Source organism: Bombina bombina, chromosome 6 (assembly GCF_027579735.1).
Source record: "Bombina bombina isolate aBomBom1 chromosome 6, aBomBom1.pri, whole genome shotgun sequence".
Lineage (NCBI taxonomy): Eukaryota > Metazoa > Chordata > Amphibia > Anura > Bombinatoridae > Bombina > Bombina bombina.
The window spans coordinates 1,019,537,043-1,019,562,229 of record NC_069504.1 but is presented as its reverse complement, the minus strand read 5'-3'; positions in this window follow the sequence as shown (position 1 = coordinate 1,019,562,229).

Below are 25,187 nucleotides of genomic sequence, written 5' to 3'. Positions count from 1 at the left end.
GTTTGTCGATAGTGAGAGCAAAATACAGAAAAGAAAAATCCATTTAATAGTTAATTAGTGGTCTAATGGTATAGGTGGTTAAAGCAAGGGGCTAACCCTGGAAAGTGAAAGTAATAGTTTCTCACTCTCCCACCTTGAGGGAGATCTGGGGGCTCCAACCCGCTCCTACCTCGGCAATCGGGCCTGCATAGTGACAGGCATCACCGGGGCTTCACGTGATGCACGGTGACGTCATGCGCAATAACGTGATGACGTCACTGCGCAACTTATTTATACTTAACAATGTTAAGTATAGAAGCAGGGGGCATGCTGCTTAGAATCCTGTATCTCAGGCATCTAAGCAGCTACAGACCCCCAAGACCCACCGTTGGAAAGGCAATCGCCTAACCTTTCCTACAGTGCAAGTCTTGGGGGTCTGGAAAAAAAAAATTAAAATAAAAAAAATAACCTTAAAAAATCTTAGCACCCAGGTGGGAAAGTGTTTGGCACTCAAAGGGTTAAAGCCACAGCTATAAATTATTAATATATTAAAATAAATGTATACTGCTCTTTATGTAGCACGAGTCAGAGCTCATGTATAAATGTCTGTCTAAGGAACAAGCTCACAAGCAACCAGACTATGGGCATGAATCTGTAATAAAACCTGGGCTCTTTGACCTGCAGTCTGTGGTATTCCCATCTCCTACACAGGATCAGAGATGGCATAGAGAAGTCTGTTGGTGCTTTCCATGATCTAAAGTGTCATCAGACTTTGATAATAATGAATCACCCAGTGTGAACTGAGATAAGTCCCTGTACAGGCTTTCACAATAAACATAAATGAGGTGATATTACATGTGTTGATGTGAATACGCCTCACAGTAATTGCCGCATCCTAAAGGATGCAATGATTGGTGCAAAGTCAGCCCTCCTGAACTTCTCACACCAGCTCAAGAGAGCAACTGTCCTCTGCTTAGCCCACTTTCTGCTTCCCTCAGAGAGTGGTATAACCTTTATACTGTGCTATTTAAAAAAAAAATATAATAATAATACAATAAAAATATTGCTTAAATTCTACTTGGATTGTGCACACTAAAAATTAAGTTGTGCGCTCTAAAATAAATAAAGGGAATGGTGCCCACCAACCAGTATTTACTTTGTACAGCCAAATTTAAACTGTGGGCCACTCAATACCAGTGATCCCTGTGACACCCTTATGATGGCCCTCCTGTAGACATTTCTGACTAGATGTGATGCAGCATTAGAAATAAAATAAAAAACTGTTTAAGCAGTGCAGTGATATTTGCTTTGCTAAATGTTTACTGCCCACAGGATTTTGTCCAAGACCAAATTTCAGTGGAAATCAAAGCAAAAAATGTTGTCGCCAGGTGCATTTTTAAATTTCCCCTTCATGACAATGTAAAATATGTTCTCTTACATTTGTCATTTCATTCAGTTTCACATTAAAAGTTTCATTTCTTAATGTCAGCCCTGTAGCTCACTAGCAGTTTTTCCAATGGTACTATTATTATACTTTATTTATGAAGCGCCATCATATTCCGCAGCGCTGTCCATGGATACAGTTTATTTAAATAAAACAATAATATAAAACTTCTAAGACACAGGGCAACATTTACAAACACATACAGGAGGAATTGAGGGCCCTATTCCCGTGGGAACTTACAATCTAGAAGGGTAGGGGATTGAGAAACAGGAGGTGAGGACTGCAAGATTGGGAAAGATGTGAATGCAGAGTTAGATGAGGGAAATGTTGTTAGGTAAGTGAAAACTAATTTATTACTGAGTTGGGTGGTAGGCTTCCCTGAACAGAAAAGTCTTCAGGGAACATTTAAAGGAAGACAGATTAGGGCAAACCCTGACAGCACGAGGGAGAGTGTTCCAGAGGGTAGGTGCTGCACGACAGAAGTCCTGCAGTCTAGCATGAGAAGAGGTGATAGTTGCGGATGCAAGGAGCGGGTCATTGTTGGATCTTAGTGGACGGGCTGGAGTATACTTGTGCATTAGAGAGGATAGGTAGAGGGGAGCGGAGTTGGTGAGTGCTTTGTATGCAAGGGTGAGAATTTTGAATTAAAAATAAAGGTATGAAAAGGTCATAATTGAAATGTGCATGGCTGCAATACAATTTTCAATAGAAACATTTTTGCATTATACTTCTATTAGCAAAAATGCTTCTAGTAAAAGTTTAACCGGTTTTCAGTGGCATACACAAGTATGCTGTGAGTGACCTGTGCACCAGCATTCAAAGTCCACACCTTTTCAGATATCCAGAGGTGGCCTATATGACACAAACTAAGTATTCACTGATTCAATACAACACACCGCCAGATCTTTGGGAAGCTATGGTGTTTGAATGCTGGTGCACGGGGCACTCACAGCATATGTGCATGTGCAGCTAAATAACAGTAATAACTTTTACTAGAAGCTTTTTTGCGAATGGATGTATATTGCAAAATGTCTCTATTTCAAATTGAAATGAATCCATACAAATGTAAATTTTGACCTTTAAATTTTTGGACACTTGGGGCGCGATCCGATATACGGCGTCGTTTTTTTGGAGCAAGCAAGGGAACCTGCGCTGCCCATAGTTTCACCTCGCACATCGGGGTATCCAATATACCCCGCCGGCAGTTGCTAAAGTGCCGTAAGTCGGACAAACTAGCGATGTCCAGAAATAAGCTTAAGTACAAATTTCTGGAGTCGCCAGTGACTTACGGCACTTTAGAAACTGCCTGCGCCTACAAAAACTTACTAAAGTATTAAATCTCCCGTAACTGTCTAACCTGCCTCCCAAACATCATCCCGACACGTATACCCCTATATCCGCAATCCCCCCTCTCACTCCTAATAATAAATGTATTAACCTCTAGACCGACAACCCCCCACAACGCAATAAGCCTAATTATTAACCCCTAAACCGCCATAGCCCACACCGCAATAAACCTATCCTATTATTAACCCCTAAACCGCCGCTCCCGGACCCCGCCGCCACCTACATTATATGTATTAACCCCTAAACCGCCGCTTCCGGACCCCACCGCCACCTACATTAAATATATTAACTCCTAATCTGACCCCCCTACACCGCCGCCACCTACATTAAATATATTAACCCCTAATCTGATCCCCCTACACCGCCGCCACCTACATTAAATATATTACCCCCTAATCTGATCCCCCTACACTGCCGCCACCTACATTAAATATATTAACCCCTAATCTGATCCCCCTACACCACCGCCACCTACATTAAATATATTAACCCCTAATCTGATCCCCCTACACCGCCGTCACCTACATTAAATATATTACCCCCTAATCTGATCCCCCTACACCGCCGCCACCTACATTAAATATATTACCCCCTAATCTGATCCCCCTACACCGCCGCCACCTACATTAAATATATTATCCCCTAAACCTAAGTCTAACCCTAACACCCCCTAACTTAATTGTTATTTAAATAAATCTAAATAATATTAATATTATTAACTAAATAATTCCTATTTAAAAATAAATACTTACCTATAAAATAAACCCTAAAATAGATACAATATAATTAATAATTACATTGTAGCTATTTTAGAATTTATATTTATTTTACAGGTAACTTTGTATTTATTTTAACTAGGTACAATAGCTATTAAATAGTTAATAACTATTTAATAGCTGCCTAGTTAAAATACTTACAAAATTACCTGTAAAATAAATCCTAACCTAAGTTACAAATACACCTAACACTACACTATCAATAAATTAATTAAATAAATTAACTACAATTATCTAATATAAAATACAATTAAATAAACTATATTACAAAAAAAAAACCACTAAATTACAAAAAATAAAAAAAATATTACAAGAAGTTTAATCTAATTACACCTAATCTAAGCCCCCTAATAAAATAAAAAAGCCCCCCAAAATAATAACATTTCCCTACCCTAAACTAAATTACAAATAGCCCTTAAAAGGGCCTTTTGCGGGGCATTGCCCCAAAGTAACCAGCTCTTTTACCAGCCCTTAAAAGGGCTTTTTGCGGGGCATTGCCCGAAAGTAATCAGCTCTTTTACCTGTAAAAAAAACCGGGCCGAACTCTTCATTCGATCCGGGCACAAGTGGTCCTCCAGCTGGGCAGAAGTCTTCATCCGATCGGGGCAGAAGAGGTCCTCCATCCAGCAGAAGTCTTCATCCAAGCGGCATCTTCTATCTTCATCCTTCCGGCGATGACCGGCTCCACCTTGAAGACCTCCGGCGCGGAACATCCATCTCTGCTGACAACTACCCGACGAATGACTGGTCCTTAAAATGACATCATCCAAGATGGCGTCCCTCGAATTCCGATTGGCTGATAGGACGTCACATTCTATTGCCTGATCCAATCAGCCAATCGGATTGAAGTTCAATCCGATTGGCTGATTAAATCAGCCAAGAGGTCTTCAAGATGGAAGTCTTCAAGATGGAGCCGCTCATCGCCGGAAGGATGAAGATAGAAGATGCCGCTTGGATGAAGACTTCTGCTGGATGGAGGACCTCTTCTGTCCCGATCGGATGAAGACTTCTACCCAGCTGTAGGATCACTTGTGCCCGGATCGGATGAAGAGTTCGGCCCGGCTGGGTGAAGACGGCTCAAGGTAGGGTGATCTTCAATGGGGTAGTGTTAGGTTTATTTAAGGGGGGATCGGGTGGGTTTTAGAGTAGGGGTGTGTGGGTGGTGGGTTGTAATGTTGGGGGGGGTATTGTATTTCTTTTTTTTTTACAGGTAAAAGAGCTGATTACTTTGGGGCAATGCCCCGCAAAAAGCCCTTTTAAGGAAAAGAGCTGGTTACTTTGGGGCAATGCCCCGCAAAATGCCCTTTTAAGGTCTATTTGTAATTTAGTTTAGGGTAGGGAAATTTTATTATTTTGGGGGGCTTTTTTATTTTATTAGGGAGCTTAGATTTGGTGTAATTAGACTAAACTTCTTGTAATATTTTTTTATTTTTTGTAATTTAGTGTTTTGTTTTGTAATATAGTTTAATTTATTTAATTGTATTTTATATTAGATAATTGTAGTTAATTTATTTAATTAATTTATTGATAGTGTAGTGTTAGGTGTAATTGTAACTTAGGTTAGGGTTTATTTTACAAGTAAATGTGTACTTTTTTTTTAACTAGGTAGCTATTAAATAGTTATTAACTATTTAATAGCTATTGTACCTAGTTAAAATAAATACAAAGTTACCTGTAAAATAAATATAAATCCTAAAATAGCTAGAATGTAATTATTAATTATATTGTAGCTATCTTAGGGTTTATTTTATAGGTAAGTATTTATTTTTAAATAGGAATTATTTAGTTAATAATATTAATATTATTTAGATTTATTTAAATAATAATTAAGTTAGGGGGTGTTAGGGTTAGACTTAGGTTTAGGGGGTAATATATTTAATGTAAGTGGCGGCGGTGTAGGGGGATCAGATTAGGGGTTAATATATTTAATGCAGGTGGCGGCGGTGTAGGGGGGTCAGATTAGGGGGTAATAAATTTAATGTAGGTGGCGGCGGGGTCCGGGAGCGGTGGTTTAGGGGTTAATACATATAATGTAGGCATTTTAGGGAGTTACGGTGCTCCCATACTCAGCACAAGGCCTGCTACGGCTGCTTTTTATGGTGAGGTGAAAATGGAGTAAGTTTTCTCGATTTTCGCCACGTAAGGCCTTGCACTGGATATTGGATATCAAATTGCGCGGGTTTTATATGTTAGTCTATGGGGGGAAAAAACTACGTCTGCCGGGTGAAATATACGTGCCTCATTTATATGTGGCGCTGTATATAGGATATCAAACCCGCGCAAAAAACGGCGTCGCCGGCTTTTGCGGGCGACGCTGCATATCGGATGGGGCCCTTGACTTGTAAGATATATACTTTGAATATAAACATTATTAAATAAAGAATGATCATATGAAAATGAATAAATACAAGTTTTTATCTTAACTAAAAAATCATTTTAAATATAAGCTCTGAAAACAATGTTTAGATGTCTGGATATGTATTAAGACAGATAAAAATCTTATGTCAATAGCCTGTAAGGCAAACATGCAAAAGATACCATTCTTTAGGATGTGTATATTACTTAACTGTAATTTCTGTTGGCACCTCACATGTCATATTGTGTTGCAGACAGGACAGACAATTCCCCACATTTTAAATATTAGAAATGTACTGCCATGTTCTTGCAGTGCTTAACCCCTTCACTTCCGGGAATTTCAGAGAAGAACTTGCCCAAATTACCAGAGAATTTTTAGCATTTTTGATATCACTCCATTTAAACAGATATAGAGTCTTGGTTTTTTTTTTATTTACCTGTTAAAACTATGGGGTCAATTTATTAACGCGCGAGCGGACATGATACGATGTAGGGTATTATGTCCGCTGCACATCGATAAATGCAGACAGCATACGCTGTCAGCAATCAGCATTTATCATTGCACCAGCAGTTCCTGTGTTTCTCACTGAAATGATTTACATCCTGCTTGTGCAATCATGACACAAATTATAGTAAAAGCTTCTCTGGGATCACCTTTGTTCAGAAATAGCAGACATGCATGGTGGCTTTGCCATTGCTTTTTGGTAATTAGAAGGCCGCTAAATAGAGCTGTGCACCACACTTCTATTATTCCCTGCAGTGAAGGGGTTTATAGGTAGCTAGCTGCAGTGATGGGGTTTATAGGTAGCTAGCTGCAGTGAAGGGGTTTATAGGTAACTAGTAAAGTTAATTTTAGCTTTAGTGTAGAGATTACCCTCCCACCACCATATTCTTACCTGATCCCTCCCAAACAGCTCTCTTCCCTCCCGAACCCCCCCAGTGGTCACCACAATCTTAGTATTGACACACAGTCTGCCAATATGCAGTTGCTTTTTTTTACTATTAATATTATTTTATTTTATTTTTTTTTCTGCAGTGCAGTGATCCTCCTCAACCCTCCCACCTCCCTGATCCCCCAAATAGGTATTTATCCTTCCCCCTTCCACTAATTGCAGACATCTTTAGTACTGGCAGCTGTCTGCCAGTACCCATAAATACTTATATATTTTTTTTATTTCTTTTTCTTTTCTTTTTTTTCCTGTAGTGTAGTGGTCCCACCACCTCCCCCACTCTGGCAATCATTAGCTAGGGACTCCCTACCCCACCTTTTTTCTGTAGTGTAACTCTGCATACCTCCTTCCTCCTTTCATTTTTTTTTCTGGAAGAACTAGCGGCTGATTGGTGGCTGCAACAACTTTCTAATTTACTCCTATTATCAATTTTTCTTCGTTCTCTTGCTTTCTTTATTTGAAAAAGAAGGCATCTAAGTTATTTTTTTGGTTCAGCCCACGGAAAGCACTTGTTTATTGGTAGGTGAACTTACCCACCAATCAGCAAGAACAACACAGTGTGTTCACCAAAAATGGGCCGGCATCTAAACTTACATGCTTGCATTTCAAATAAAGATACCAAAAGAATGAAAAGAATTTGATAATAGGAGTAAATTAGAAAGTTGCTTAAAATTGCATGCTCTATCTGATTCACAATAGAAAAAAATTGGGTTCAGTGTCCCTTTAAGCACTTTATGAGAGACATTAAAGTCAAAATTAAACTTTCTTTTTTTTAGGAAGATCATGCAATTAAAAAAAAAATTGCTTAATTTATCTAGTTTCCTTTGTTGAAGAGTAAACCTAAGTAGGTTTTTAGGAACTCAGGACCATGCATGTATCTGTATTATCCTCTGTTGCAGCAGTGATTGCAACAATATATCATATCAATTTGCTACAAAACATTCTAGCAAACATTGCAGCCATAGTGAGCTAAAGACACATACTCCTGAACTCCTATGACACTAAGCACCTAAGTTTATTCACAAGAGAACAGAACGAAAAAAATTAAAGTACCATTATAATTAAAAGTGCTTTCTCTAGCTAAACATTGAATGTTAAAATTTTACTTTACTGTCCCTTTAAAGATTTTTCAGCAAAACTACTGTAAACACTACTGCATCAATCATCATGAAAGTTAGAATGGAGATTAGCATTTTCTAGGTTTATATGATTAGTTAATACTAAGGGCCAGATTACAAGTGGAGGGTAACCATTTGCGCGTGACGGATAAGAGGTTTATCACATAGGTTTGCACTCGTCGGGCTTACCACTCATATTACGATTTGAAAATAAATTTGATCACTTGGGCACAATCACGATTCATGTTAAAATGATTACCGCAACTTCAGAGCTCTGGTGAACTGTTTCGCGATACTAAAAGTGTCATAAAACACATAAAAAATACACTACGAAGTACAGTTACACTCATAATAACACTATCTTTTAAAAATTATTAAAAAAAATATATATATATTGCACACAAAATTTATAAGGGCTCAAAGATATGTGATCTCAGGTGTTAGAAAACAAAAAGCAGACAAAGGGCATAAACATTAAGATACATAAATATGTATATGTGTGTAAAAACAGTATTTGAAGTGAAAAGTCTGAGATTTTGCATAGCTTACCCAGAATCCTCTTGTGCATTGGTAACAATGTATATGGAGTTTTACTGGGGAAAAGCAAGCGGGACAGATGTGCTAATTTCCTATGCAATTTTTTTTTATTGATTTACTTTTGAGACGAGGGGGATTTTAATCTCAAACTTTTATCTCCACCATAATTTTTGTGTGTGTGTGTGTGTGCGTGTGTGTAAGTGTTTAAGTAAATTAAAAATGGAAAACATGTTTATGCAATATTAATTTTAATAAAAGGTTTTAACTATGTATGTTCTGTAAATATTTCATATTTACATATATATATATATATCAATACATACATATATATATAGGTATAGATATATGTTGTACAAAAAAATCAGATAAATAGAACATGTTCTGGATGTGAAGAACATTGGAATGTGAAATATTAATATTTTCATGTCGGGTTTGCGCACATCAGAATATGTGATCGCATTTGCATGAGAGTGAGGTGTTTTTTTTCCACTTTTTTTCTCCATTGTCTTCTATTGAGGAATACGTGAATGCACACTTGATATTCTAAGTTCGGCTTTCAATTGGTATAACTTTTTATACAGTAATTGTATAATGAGGGTACCAATGTCGTCCTAGCTTAAGCGTGGCGTGCCCGAGATTGTGAGAAGTGGCCGCCCACCCACAGGTCTGGTGCTTATGGGAGGCTTATTAAATCTTTCCTTAAAGTTGTATTAATTTATTTAATTAATAAAATATTAGGCAAGCACAAGCAGTGGCTGTGAACGTGCTAGAGAAGGCGGGACAGGTGGCACTTCTCACAATCTTGGGCAAGCCACGCCTAAGGTAGGAGGACACTGGAACCCTCATTATACAGTTACAGCATGTGCACAATGGAACTACATTGTTCATTTGACTTAATGGTCATTTACTTCATACGCACGCCTTACTGATTGTTGTGTGAGCACAAAATAATTCATTTGTGGGCACACACTTGTTAAATAGTTGACACGCTTTACTATGTCGTGCTCACAATGTATTACATTGTGTGCACTTGGGTTTAACATTGTGCTAGAAATATTGTTGTGTTTTTTTTTTTTTTACAATGACACCAGCAGGGCTCCATAGCGTAGGACTTTTGTTAACAAAATAACACTTTTGTCTATTATGGACCAAGGGTTTACTTCTTTATGTGATACTAGTCCTAAAGCCCATGTACACGGGCCATTTTTTGCAGTACAGCGGTCCCACCCTTTGCTCTCTCTCTATCTCCCCTCTCTTTCTCCCCTCTATTTTGCTCTCTCTCTCTCCTCTCTCTTTTGCTCTCTCTCCCCCCCTCTCTTTTGCTCTCTCTCCCCCTCTCTTTTGCACTCTCTTCCCCCTCTCTTTTGCTCTCTCCCCCCCTCTCTTTTGCTCTCTCTCTCTCCCCCCCTCTCTTTTGCTCTCTCTCCCCCTCTTTTGCTGTCTCTCTCCCTCTCTTTTGCTCTCTCTCTCTCCCCCTCTTTTGCTCTCTCTATCCCCCCCTCTCGTTTGCTCTCTCTCCTCTTGTTTGCTTTCTCTCTCCTCTCGTTTGCTCTCTCTCGCCTCTCTTTTGCTGTCTCTCTCCCTCTCTTTTGCTCTCTCTCCCCCTCTCTTTTGCTCTCTCTCCCCCTCTCTTTTGCGCGCTCTCCCCATCTCTTTTGCACTCTCTCCCCTTCTCATTTGCGCTCTCTCCCCCTCTCTTTTGTGCTCTCACCCCCTCTCTTTTGCGCTCTCTTTCCCTCTCTTTTGCACTCTCTCCCCCCTCTCTTTTGCACTCTCTCCCCCCTCTCTTTTGCGCTCTCTCCCCCCTCCCTTTTTTGCTCTCTCCCCCCCTCTCTTTTGCGCTCTTTCCCCCCTCTCTTGCGCTCTTTCCCCCCTCTCTTGCGCTCTTTCCCCCCTCTCTTTTGCGCTCTGTCCCCCCTCTCTTTTGTGCACTCTCCCCCTCTCTTTTGTGCACTCTCCCCCCTCTCTTTTGTGCACTCTCCCCCTCTCTTTTGTGCTCTCTCCCCCCTCTCTTTTGTGCTCTCTCCCCCCTCTCTTTTGTGCTCTCTCTCCCCTCTCTTTCTCTTGTTAAGTGTATTCAGTCCACGGGTCATCCATTACTTATGGGATATATTCCCTTCCCAACAGGAAGTTGCAAGAGGATCACCCAAGCAGAGCTGCTATATAGCTCCTCCCCTCACATGTCATATCCAGTCATTCTCTTGCAACTCAACTAGATAGGACGTTGTGAGAGGTCCGTGGTGTTTTATACTTATTTCTTCAATCAAAAGTTTGTTATTTTAAATGGCACCGGAGTGTGCTGTTTGTTCTCAGGCAGTATTTGGAAGAAGAATCTGCCTGCGTTTTCTATGATCTTAGCAGAAGTAACTAAGATCCACTGGCTGTTCTCGCACATTCTGAGGAGTGGGGTAACTTTCAGAAAGGGAATGGCGTGCGGGGTACCCTGCAAACAAGGTATGTGCAGTAAATTATTTTTCTAAGGAATGGAATTGACTAAGAAAATACTGCTGATACCGATGTAATGTAAGTAAAGCCTTTAATACAGTGAGAGCGACTGTTAGCAGGCTGATTTAATTATATACAGTAAAAGTAATTTTCTAAGGAATGGAATTTGACTGAGAAAATGCTATTAATACTGAAGTGATGTTATAAGCCTTAAATGCAGTAGGAAGTCTGGTATCAGGCTTATCAATAAAGATACATATTCCTTAAAAAAAAAAAAAAGGATGTTTAAAACGATTTTGCTGGCATGTTTAATCGTTTTGTGAGGTACATTGGTGATAAAACTTATTGGGGCATACATTTTTTCCACATGGCTGACCGGTATTTCTGCATAGAAACAGTTAACTGAAACTCCCAATGTTGTACTATTGAGTAGGAGGGGCCTATTTTAGCGCTTTTTTGACGCAGTAAGAATTCAGGCTCAGTCTTCCTGCTTCTTCCTGCATGACCCAGGTCGTCTCCAGAGAGCTTAAGGGACTTCAGAAGTCATTTTGAGGGAGGTAATCAGTCACATCAGACCTGTGACAGTGGTTTTGACTGTATTAAAAAACATTTTTTTCTTTACTGCTTATAAAAAGAAGGCCAATGTGGAACCCCATAGAAATATGTGTACTAAATGTATTGATTTCACTTTAAATAATAAAGGTCAGTCTTTATCTATAAAGGAATTATCACCAGACAACGAGGGGGAAGTTATGCCGACTAACTCTCCTCACGTGTCAGTACCTTCGTCTCCCGCTCAGGAGGCGTGTGATATTGTGGCGCAAAGTGCATCAGAGAGGCCCATACAAATCACTTTACAAGACATGGCTACTATTATGAATAATACCCTGACAGAAGTATTATCTAAATTGCCAGAATTAAGAGGCAAGCGCGATTGCTCGGGGATAAGAACAGAGCACGCTGGTGCTATGAGAGCCATGTCCGATACTGCGTCACAGTTTGCAGAACATGAGGACGGAGAGCTTCATTCTGTGGGTGACGGATCTGATCCAGGGAAACCGGATTCAGAAATCTCTAATTTTAAATTTAAGCTTGAGAACCTCCGTGTATTGCTAGGGGAGGTTTTAGCGGCTCTGAATGACTGTAACACAGTTGCAATTCCAGAGAAATTATGTAGGTTGGATAGATACTATGCAGTACCGGTGTGTACTGACGTTTTTCCTATACCTACAAGGCTTACAGAAATTATTAGCAAGGAGTGGGATAGACCCGGTGTGCCCTTTTCCCCACCTCCTATATTTAAGAAAATGTTTCCAATAGACGCCACTACACGGGACTTATGGCAGACGGTCCCTAAGGTGGAGGGAGCAGGTTCTACTTTAGCTAAGCGTACCACTATCCCGGTGGAGGATAGTTGTGCTTTTTCGGATCCAATGGATAAAAAATTAGAAGGTTACCTTAAGAAAATGTTCGTTCCACAAGGTTTTATCTTGCAGCCCCTTGCATGCATTGTGCCTGTCACTGCTGCTGCGGCATTCTGGTTTGAGTCTCTAGAAGAGGCCATTCACTCAGCTCCATTGGATGAAATTATGGACAAGCTTAAAGCACTTAAGCTAGCTAATGCATTTGTTTCTGATGCCATTGTACATTTAACCAAACTAACGGCTAAGAACTCCGGATTCGCCATCCAGACGCGCAGAGCGCTATGGCTTAAATCCTGGTCAGCTGATGTGACTTCTAAATCTAAATTGCTGAATATTCCTTTCAAGGGGCAAACCTTATTCGGGCCCGGCTTGAAAGAAATTATCGCTGACATTACTGGAGGTAAGGGTCATACTCTTCCTCAGGACAGGGCCAAATCAAAGGCCAAACAGTCTAATTTTCGTGCCTTTCGAAACTTCAAGGCAGGAGCGACGTCAACTTCCTCCGCTCCAAAACAGGAAGGAACTGTTGCTCGTTACAGACAGGCCTGGAAAACTAACCAGTCCTGGAACAAGGGCAAGCAGGCCAGAAAACCTGCTACTGCCCCTAAGACAGCATGAAGGGATGGCCCCCTATCCGGAAACGGATCTAGTGGGGGGGCAGACTTTCTCTCTTCGCCCAGGCGTGGGCAAGAGATGTCCAGGATCCCTAGGCGTTGGAGATCATATCTCAGGGATATCTTCTGGACTTCAAGGCTTCTCCTCCTCAAGGGAGATTTCATCTTTCAAGGTTATCAGAAAACCAGATAAAGAAAGAGGCATTCCTACGCTGCGTACAAGACCTCCTAGTAATGGGAGTGATCCATCCAGTTCCGCAGATATGGCGTAAATACCTGTATTGGTGCGAATCCAAGAGTTACTCATGGAGTAAGGTTAGGATTCCTAGGATATTGTCCTTTCTCCAAGAGGGTTTGGAAAAAGGCTTATCAGCTAGTTCTTTAAAGGGACAGATCTCTGCTCTGTCTATCCTTTTGCACAAGCGTCTGGCAGAAGTTCCAGACGTCCAGGCTTTTTGTCAGGCTTTGGTTAGGATTAAGCCTGTGTTTAAAACTGTTGCTCCTCCGTGGAGCTTAAACTTGGTTCTGAAAGTTCTTCAAGGAGTTCCGTTTGAACCCCTTCATTTCATTGATATTAAACTTTTATCTTGGAAAGTTCTGTTTTTGATGGCTATCTCCTCGGCTCGAAGAGTCTCGGAGTTATCCACCTTACATTGTGATTCTCCTTATCTGATTTTCCATTCAGACAAGGTAGTTCTGCATACTAAACCTGGGTTTTTACCTAAGGTAGTCTCTAACAGGAATATCAATCAGGAGATTGTTGTTCCATCATTATGTCCTAATCCTTCTTCAAAGAAGGAACGACTTTTGCATAATCTGGACGTAGTCCGTGCCCTAAAATTCTATTTACAGGCAACTAAAGATTTTCGTCAAACTTCTTCCCTGTTTGTCGTTTACTCTGGACAGAGGAGAGGTCAGAAAGCTTCGGCAACCTCTCTCTCCTTTTGGCTTCGTAGCATAATACGTTTAGCCTATGAGACTGCTGGACAGCAGCCCCCTGAAAGAATTACAGCTCATTCCACTAGAGCTGTGGCTTCCACCTGGGCCTTTAAGAATGAGGCCTCTATTGAACAGATTTGCAAGGCTGCGACTTGGTCTTCGCTTCACACCTTTTCAACATTTTACAAATTTGACACTTTTGCTTCTTCGGAGGCTGTTTTTGGGAGAAAGGTTCTACAGGCAGTGGTTCCTTCCGTTTAAGTTCCTGCCTTGTCCCTCCCATCATCCGTGTACTTTAGCTTTGGTATTGGTATCCCATAAGTAATGGATGACCCGTGGACTGAATACACTTAACAAGAGAAAACATAATTTATGCTTACCTGATAAATTTATTTCTCTTGTAGTGTATTCAGTCCACGGCCCGCCCTGTCTTTTTTAAGGCAGATCTAAATTTTTATTAAAACTCCAGTCACCACTGCACCCTATGGTTTCTCCTTTCTCGTCTTGTTTCGGTCGAATGACTGGATATGACATGTGAGGGGAGGAGCTATATAGCAGCTCTGCTTGGGTGATCATCTTGCAACTTCCTGTTGGGAAGGGAATATATCCCATAAGTAATGGATGACCCGTGGACTGAATACACTACAAGAGAAATAAATTTATCAGGTAAGCATAAATTATGTTTTTGTGCTCTCTCCCCCCTCTCTTTTGCTGTCTCTCTCTCTACCTCTCTCTATCCCCCCTCTTGTGCTCTCTCTATCCCCCCTCTTTAGAGCTCTCTGTCTCATACTCTTTTGGCCGCTGGCCCCGCCCGGCCCCACCCTCTTCACACCCGGCCATGCCCACATCATGCGCGTCCACACCCACTCCGCAACCATCCGGCCACGCCCACTCCACCACACAACGCCAGGTTAGTTGGAAGGCCAGGTGTGTTTGTCCTCACGCGCAGTCTCTACTGCACATGACAGCTTCAGACAAACACACTTGGCCTTTTATTATATAGGATAATTACAAAATGGAAAATTGCAAGAATTGGAAAATGTTCAGAGAGCTAAGGGGATAGCGCAACTTAATTTTACAGGTTCAAGCCCTACTCAAGCCAGTTAGAATTTGATTTTTTAATTTTTAATCTTCGTTTATCAAATTTTATTTTAAAATGTCCAAAATTTAGAAAAGAAATTCAGTTATTTTTGTGCATGTTTATTGATAATAACATTTACAGGGATTATCTTTTGTACAGAATTTGTTTTTAACTTTTAACGTTTTATTGGGAATGTATATCTGGCCTTAATATTAGTTTTTTCTTATTTAATTTCTTAGGTGAAATAAAAAAAAATGTGTGTTTATACTGTGTGGAGTGTGCAGTATGTATAGTATGTGTGCTTATATATTTGTGCAATTAAATTTTGTGTGTATTAAATCATACAATGCAATAGCATATAACAAAGCAATACAATATATTTATATAAACACAGTATATGTGTATGTATGTATGTATGTATGTATATATATATATATATATATATATATATATATATATATATACAGTATATACATACATATATATATATATATATATATATATAAATATAAAATATATACATTTTCAAAGGCAGGAAGGCACTCTCCATTTATTTTAAACATTCACTTTAATTAAACCGCTTTTTTAAAGTGAATGTTTAAAACGGAGAGTACCATCCTGCCTTTGATTTATATATATATAATTTAAGTTATGGTGGAGATAAAAACATAATATTAAAATCCCCCATTTCATAAAAGTAAGAGCCATATCATTATTGTAGTATATCGTTCATATATATATATATATATATATATATATATATATATATATATATATATATATATATATATGGAAGGAAAGAGAGTAAATGTACCTGGATACCAAGATGCGTATGCTATATTTAGATATTATTACATAAGCATATACAGTATATTGTGTAAAACCACAATTTAAATACAATGTATTAGTATTAGTAGTTGTACCTATAGTTTTAAAAAGGTACACAGTAACTCGTATCACTAGGATACAGACCTAGTCCAGCATAATCAATAGTAAAAAAAATTTGTAGGCTGTTGACAACAAAGTAAATTAGTGTCCACTCTTGTAACAGTTCCCAGAGACAGCAAAGGTAAGGTAAGGTTAATATATTCACTTATCTTGGGAGACCAAACGCCGTCGTCCATACAGTGTAGGGCAGATTTCACGCCAACCGTCACTCTCACCCCAGTCTTTCAACTATTCGTGAGTGTTTGTGTTTAAACACAGTTCCTATGTGAACTTTTAATGTATATTTAATAAAATTTCTTTGTGACTTTTAACAAAGTGCTATGTGCATAGTGTTTGTACCAGTTTACATTCATTGCCAAGAACTAAAACTCAAGAATACTGAGCTTAACTTCATGCTTTGTGGGAGCCTGTTTCTTTTTTTGATATATTACAGTATATATATATATATATATATATATATATATATATATATATATATATATATATATATATATATATATACATACATACATATACACACACACACACAACACAGATAAAGCCTGTCACTCACCAGCAAGCACACCAGCAATCTTTTATATATGGCTCTCATATATACTTTTATATATATATATATATATATATATATATATATATATATATATACATACACACACACACAACACAGAGAAACTCACCAGTGGGCACACAGCAATGTTTAAAAGCAAAATAGGGAGAGTCACATCAAAGATCTCTTCCCTCCTGGAACCCTAACCGGCAGCAACACAATGCTTACTTTCAAACATTGTGTGACTACTGGTTATGGTCCCAGGAGGGGAGAGTCCTTTATGTGATCCTGGTCTTAAACTATTTGGTGCCAAAAGCAACTGCCTCTCCCATTTTTGCATTTAAACATTGCTGTGTGCCTGCTGGTGAGTGCCAGGTGTGTGTATGTTTATATATATATATATATATATATTATCAGTTATTTGTAGAGTGCCAACAGGTTCCCCAGCGCTAAAGAAATGGGTCTAATATGCAAGGTGACAGTTATGAGAGACAAAGGGATAGAGGGCCCTGCCAAGAGTTTCGCTATTGTAAATCATCTCTACAAAGCAGCTAGGCACGTAGGCTTACATGCTAAGGGGGTTCAAGGGGATAACTAAAGTAGGAGAGGAACTAAGATAGGAAAATGTTAGTGTATATTATATGCATCCCTAAACAGTAGAGCCTTTAAGGAGTGCTTAAAAGTTTGAAAACTAGGGGAGAGTCGTGTAGAGCAAGGCAGGGAGCTCCACAAAATAGTGACCAGTCTGTAGAATTCTTGTAGATGGGAATTTCAGGAGGTAACAAGAGAGGAGGAGACAAGGAGGTAATGAGCAGAGTGACGGGAACAGAAGAGCGAGTATCTGGAGACTAGGTCGGAGATAGTGTTATTGGGAGCTTTAAAAGTTAGAATCAGGATTTCCATCTAAAGGGGATGAGAGTCCACGGCTTCATTCATTACTTGTAGGAATAAAGAACCTGGCCACCAGGAGGAGGCAAAGACACCCCAGCCAAAGGCTTAAACACCTCCCCCACATCCCTCATCCCCCAGTCATTGTTTGCCTTTCGTCACAGGAGGTTGCAGAGAAGTGTCGGAAGATTGGTAGTAGTCTCTTATGGAGGGTAGTACTCTTCGAATGGGACTGGAGTTTTTTTGTTTTTTTTTAAATTTTATTTTATTGAAATAATAAGTACAACACAGTAAAGAAAAAATGACAGGTCCATATGACAACATCATGAGCAATATCTGAATTGGTTACAATCTTAGTGGTCATAATTCCAGGCGAGTGTCCGCTCTCTATGTGCAGTGTGGAAAGCACAATAGACAAGATCTCGACAAGGGTATTTTCCTCTGACCTTTTGGATTGGCTGGCCTTATATACGTAAGTCTATATGTAATGGCCATACGGGAAAGAGGAGACATATATCTGGTATTTTAAAGTTTACATAAACTTGGACAGATATATAGAATAATAATAAGATAACAGTGCAACACTAGAGGTTAGAAACCTCTCTATTTCCTCTATCTGGATGGTTCCCGTCAGCATCATTAGGTAATACTATTCGGTATTCACCCGCATCCGCCAGTAACGCTGTCCTGGTCGTTGCTGTCGTCGCCATCGGGCGCAGGCAGATGGTGAGGGAGGGACAGGAAGGATTGGTGACAAAGGACAGGGCACGGGTATGAGGTGGGGGGGGGGTGCAAATTTTTTTTTATGGTTTAGGGAATGCTGCTCTAGCGGGTTTATTGAGCAGCCTGATTGGTATTGGCAGCGTTCCATCTCATCAACATCAGTTCGTGTGTAGATATACAGGGAGTGCAGAATTATTAGGCAAGTTGCATTTTTGAGGATTAATTTTATTATTGAACAACAACCATGTTCTCAATGAACCCAATTCAAAGCTGAATATTTTTGGAAGTAGTTTTTAGTTTGTTTTTAGTTTTAGCTATTTTAGGGGGATATCTGTGTGTGCAGGTGACTATTACTGTGCATAATTATTAGGCAACTTAACAAAAAACAAATATATACCCATTTCAATTATTTATTTTTACCAGTGAAACCAATATAACATCTCAACATTCACAAATATACATTTCTGACATTCAAAAACAAAAACAAATCAGTGACCAATATAGCCACCTTTCTTTGCAAGGACACTCAAAAGCCTGCCATCCATGGATTCTGTCAGTGTTTTGATCTGTTCACCATCAACATTGCGTGCAGCAGCAACCACAGCCTCCCAGACACTGTTCAGAGAGGTGTACTGTTTTCCCTCCTTGTAAATCTCACATTTGATGATGGACCACAGGTTCTCAATGGGGTTCAGATCAGGTGAACAAGGAGGCCATGTCATTAGATTTTCTTCTTTTATACCCTTTCTTGCCAGCCACGCTGTGGAGTACTTGGACGCGTGTGATGGAGCATTGTCCTGCATGAAAATCATGTTTTTCTTGAAGGATGCAGACTTCTTCCTGTACCACTGCTTGAAGAAGGTGTCTTCCAGAAACTGGCAGTAGGACTGGGAGTTGAGCTTGACTCCATCCTCAACCCGAAAAGGCCCCACAAGCTCATCTTTGATGATACCAGCCCAAACCAGTACTCCACCTCCACCTTGCTGGCGTCTGAGTCGGACTGGAGCTCTCTGCCCTTTACCAATCCAGCCACGGGCCCATCCATCTGGCCCATCAAGACTCACTCTCATTTCATCAGTCCATAAAACCTTAGAAAAATCAGTCTTGAGATATTTCTTGGCCCAGTCTTGACGTTTCAGCTTGTGTGTCTTGTTCAGTGGTGGTCGTCTTTCAGCCTTTCTTACCTTGGTCATGTCTCTGAGTATTGCACACCTTGTGCTTTTGGGCACTCCAGTGATGTTGCAGCTCTGAAATATGGCCAAACTGGTGGCAAGTGGCATTTTGGCAGCTGCACACTTGACTTTTCTCAGTTCATGGGCAGTTATTTTGCGCCTTGGTTTTTCCACACGCTTCTTGCGACCCTGTTGACTATTTTGAATGAAACGCTTGATTGTTCGATGATCACGCTTCAGAAGCTTTGCCATTTTAAGAGTGCTGCATCCCTCTTCAAGATATCTCACTATTTTTGACTTTTCTGAGCCTGTCAAGTAATTCTTTTGACCCATTTTGCCAAAGGAAAGGAAGTTGCCTAATAATTATGCACACCTGATATAGGGTGTTGATGTCATTAGACCACACCCCTTCTCATTACAGAGATGCACATCACCTAATATGCTTAATTGGTAGTAGGCTTTCGAGCCTATACAGCTTGGAGTAAGACAACATGCATAAAGAGGATGATGTGGTCAAAATACTCATTCGCCTAATAATTCTGCACTCCCTGTATATAAAATAGTGATATCTCTCGAGTGCTAGTAGCGTGTTCACTTGGTCTATCCATGTCTTCAGAGTGGGAATATTTTGTGATTTTCATCTTTGTGGAATCAAGATTTTTTCACTACTTATCATTATGTACATCAAGGACATTTTGGCATCATCTTCAAGACCTGGCAGGTCAAGTAGAAGAAGGATACGTGGGTCCTGTGGAATTTGTGTGGAAAGAGTATTATTCATGTGTGTGATGACTTGGGTCTAAAAGGGATCCAGTCTGGGGCAAGTCCACCATATATGTAGGAGGTCAGCAGTCTCCCCACAGTTACGCCAGCATTTATCACTAGCATGTTTAAAAAAAAATTGTATCCTTTGTGGGGTGAGGTACCATCTGGATAAGGGTTTATAACTCATCTCCAGAATTTTTGCTGACACTGAGGATTTTTTGTGGTGTTTGAATGCTTTTTTCCACTCCTTAACCTCTATTTCTATGCCCAAATCTCTGCTCCATTTATAGCAATATGCTGGTAGATCATCTTGACCTGTATTTGATAGGATTCTGTATATGGTGGAGATTGTGTGACGGGGTGCAAAAGGGAGAGTGCACAAGGACTCGAACTCCGTAAGGGGCCTGGTGAAGTGTTTTCTCTGCTTATGGGAGCTGAGGTAGTGAGTTAGTTGTGTGTAGGGAAACGAGGAGGGAGGGAACCCAGGTTCCCTCTCGCCTAGCTCCTGTCTTGAGTAAAGTTTTCCATCTTTAATAATGTTTTTCCATGTGTGCATAGAAATTTTAGGAGCATAGTGCTGTGTGTATTGTATAGGTGGAAGGAAAGGAAGCTCAGGATTATTGAATAGTGAGGTTAAAGGTGATGGCCTGGATGTGACATGTGTGCTGATTGCTGTCAGTTTATCCCATTGAGTAAAAAATTCTAGGAGTAGAGGGTACTTGCCTATTGTTTTAGGTCTTTCAGCAGCCTTAAGCCAGCACAACCAACCTGCGTTGGGGGCATCAAGAATTTCTCTGTCTATTTGTATCCATTGCTTGAGGTCGGAGTTATGGCTCCAGTCTGTAAGTCTTTGTACTAATGTGGTGAGCCGGTATCTCTCTAGGTTTGGAACTTCCAACCCTCCCCTGTCTCTGGTCATATATAATGTTTTCCTAGGTATTCTGGGTTTAGTAGGGCCACAAATAAACTGTTTTTTTATTTCTTTGTAATTGTGGTATGTAAGTTTTGGGGAGAGGGATTGGAAGGGTTTGTAATATATAAAGAATCCTGGGTAAGATGTTCATCTTCACCACATGGACTCTACCAATCCACGAAAGTAGTTTGTTTTTCCAGCAAGAAAGATCTCTGGTGATGTCTGTTAGCAATTGTTTATAGTTAGCAACAAAGGAGGTCTGTGTATCTGCAGTCAGGTATATTCCTTGATATTTTAGTTGAGAAGACTGAAACCGGAGGGGGCACTTTTTTCCATCTTTGCTATAGACTGGGCAGGTGTGTTTATATTTAGTATTTCTGACTTGTCCAAATTAAGATGGATATTTGAGTGTTGGCCATATTCCCTAAACTCATCCATCAGTGGGGGAAGTGAGTTTTCTAATTCTGTGATGGTAAGGAGAATATCATCTGCATACATTGCCAATTTGTATTCAGAGTGTGATGTATGAATGCCTTTTATGAGCGGATTGGATCTAATTTTGTGCGCTAGAATTTCAATCGAAAATGCAAATAAAATCGGGGATAGCGGGCAACCCTGTCGGGTTCCATTTCTGATGCTGAAGGGTTCAGACAAGATTGAGTTAACTTTAATTCTAGCTATGGGTTCAGAGTATAATGAAAAGACTTTGTTTATAAATACTTGGCCAATATTGAATTTAGACAGGGCGGCCCTGAGAAAGTCCCAGTCCACCCTGTCAAACGCTTTTTCAGCGATTTCTGTTTCTATATATCAATACTGGGTTTGGTAAACCTGTTCCTGGCTGTGCAGTGAGTGCTGTGTTTCATGATACATTGTTGCAAAAACGCTTTTTCAGCGTCAGTAGAGATGAGAGAAATTGGAATGTTATTGGTCTGCGCATATGTTATGAGTTGGGTAACTTTTAAGTTATTATCCCTTGCCTCTCTGAAAGGGATGAAACCGACTTGATCCGTTAATATAATTTGGTTAAGAATAGGATTTAGTCTGTCAGCTAAGATTTTGGCAAAGATCTTGATGTCCGTGTTCAGTAGAGAAATGGGGCGAAAGTTTTGTGGGGCATTTGGGTTTTTTCCTGGCTTCGGGAGGACAGTGATGTGGGCTTCTAACATGGATTTGGGGAAGCTATTATTTTCTCCTAAGGCACCAAACATTTTGTGTAGTCTGGGAGCTAGTACCTGTGCAAATTTTTTATAGTATTTTGCACTAAACCCATCAGGGCCTGGGCTTTTTCCTGTCTGCAAATTTTTGATGGCTGCTAGTATTTCAGTTAGCTTGATAGGGGAGTCCAATTGGAGAGATTGCTCCTCTGTAAGGCGAGGATTATCCACCTTTTCAAGGTAGTGTGTCATTTTGGTTTCATTTTGTTTCCCCTCTGTATGTAGTTGAGGTTGTGTCCCGGCCAGGTCATAAAGTGAAGCGTAGTATTTATGGAAGATGTCTGCTATGGTTAAGCTATCTTTTTTCTCTATCCCATCTTAAGTTGTTTCCTACGGATTGTTCTAGCCAAGAGTTTTCCTGACCTGTTTCCTTGCTCAAAGTATTTTTGTTGAAGAACGAAAGCCTGTTTCTGGTACTCATATTGCATATAATTATCAAGTTCTGTTCTAGTGTCTTTTAACTCTGTCAGTAGAATATCATTTTTAGGTGATTGTTTATGTGCTAGTTCTAGTGTACGCAGTTTATCCAGTAGGCGTTCACGTTTGAATCTGTGTTCTTTAACAAGGATAGCCTTGTGTTTTATAAACTCTCCTCTCAAAACGCATTTATGCACTTCCCAAATATTAAAGTGTGACGTGTCTGTGTCTTCATTATGTGTGAAATATTCTTTTAGAGCTTTTTCTATTTCCTGACCGATAATCGGATGATTTAGAAGAGTATCATCCATTTTCCATTGTAAGGGAATTACTGGTTTTTCAGGCCAATTAATTGTACAGGATACAGGGGCATGATCCGACCAGCTGATGGAGTGTATTTTTACTTTTTTAACCAGGGATAACGTGAGTGCATCTGCCAGTATATAATCAATACGTGAATAAGAGTTGTGCGGGTGCGAGTAAAAGGTGTAGTCGGATTTGGTGGGTTGAAAAGTGCGCCGAACATCATGCAGCGCTAGGGTGTGTAATTGATTATTGATATTTTTTATATCTCTCTGAGGTATATGCGTGATGCCCCTCTGTGTGTCTATTTTAGGGTCCAGTGGGACATTAAAATCGCCCCGACAATTAACATCCCTTTTTTGTGGTCTATGATACTGTTGGACATGTGCCTCATAAAGCTCTTCTGTGCCGTATTTGGAAAGTATGCGATGACTATAGTGAGAGGCCTGTTGTAGCCTGTCAGGATCATCAGCCTACCATCATCGTCTTGTTCTAATTGCAATTTTTGAAAGGGTATATCCCTCCTGATAATTATGCCTACCCCATTCCTTTTGGTTGGGCCAGAAGCAAAAAAAGCAGTAGTATACTTATGATGGAGCCAGCGGAGTTCCCTCCCTTTTTTAAAATGAGTTTCTTGTAGCAGTATGATTGCACAGTTTTGTTTGTGTAACTCCGTGAGTACCATGTGTCTTTTTTGTGGGGTGTTAAATCCTTTAACGTTAATAGTGGTAAAGGTGATGGGTGGAGCCTCATCTGTAATAGGCATGTTATATTCACAAGAGAGCAACGTTAGTGCAATGCCCAGAAGTATCCGAATGGTGTATTGAGTGGGTTTGGCCGTCATGCCTAATGTAATGAAAGGAGAATGATATGGGTAGAGGATAGGTGAAGGGTATCGGTGGGGGAAAGGTGCTGCCTGCGCCCGATCCGAACGACAGTGTACAAGTTGTGTGTATGTACAGTACAAAGGCTTATTTCAGAGTGTAAAGAGTGGGGAGTTCTCAAACTCTCCGCGAGTGTACAATTAGTTAAACAGTAAGTCTAAGTGGACTAAAGTATTATGTCAACAGTAGTACAACAATAACAATATAACAGTTAAAGTACTAACAACAGATGGCGGGGGTATGAGACCTTGCATTGCCTTTTTGATCAATTGTGTAGAGTCGTGTGGTTGTTGAATATGATATTGTTACATATTATAAGTATATCCATTTGCTAGGCTAGGGGGGAAGGGGGAATATGGATGTCATAAATGGGGGGTTGTGTGGTGCAGAGGGGGTCAGTCCGCTGGAAGGACTATGATTATCCTGGTAGTCTGATTGTGATCGGGGTGCAGTGTCTGGGATTTGAGTGGTATAGGTCCTACTGGGTTCCATAAAGGGTAAACTTTGCAACGGTCAAAGTTAAAGTCAGGGAGTGGGAGCTGGTTTCAGTTTTGGAGGCTCCATCACTGGAATCATGCATTAAACATTTCCCCTGATTTAAATACATATGGTGGAGCTTTAAAAGTTTCAACAGTACATTTACGTATAGCATAAATAATCTAACACATGGAACTCTTTTTCTACATATTAAAACATTCACCACCCAGAATAAACTTTAAATTAGCATATGAAAAATAAAATGAGAGATATACATGCTAAATGGCATGTTATAATTTACTCGTCTGGTTGCAGCTATTTCTCGTAAGTCCCTTAGTATTGTCTCTCAGTTACAAAGTCTTAGTATAAGCAATCTATCACATGGGACTCCTTTTACTGCATAGTAAGACAATTACTACCTAAAATAACTTTTGAACTAGCATATGAAAAAAAAAAAAAATATATGAAATAAGAGATACACATGTTAAATGACATGTTACAGTTTACTCATCTGATTGCTGTTATTTTTCGTGAGTCCCTTAGTATTGTCTCTCAGGTACAAAGTCTTCTCCAAGTGCTTTACGGGTAAATCCCGGGTAGAGAACAGTGTAGGGAGAGACAGTTAAAATGCTGCCGGCGGGCTGACCCTGTAGTAGAAATAAAAAGTGAGCAAGATCCAAGCAGCTCCCACTGTTTCCTTTTCTTCCCTACTACTCCTGGTCTGGTGTGGCCTCTGACCACCGTTTGACATTAGTGCCCACTTCAGGCACCCTATCGCCCTCTGGATTGAGATTTGCAGGGCGATGTTGATTGTTGTCTTGAGAAGTATGTATCCGGAATTGAAGATCATGCTCAGGTGGTGTGTTCTGCATGATTCCCAGCATTTTAAAAGAAGTTTGGGAGGTCTTGTTCTGTTCTGTACAC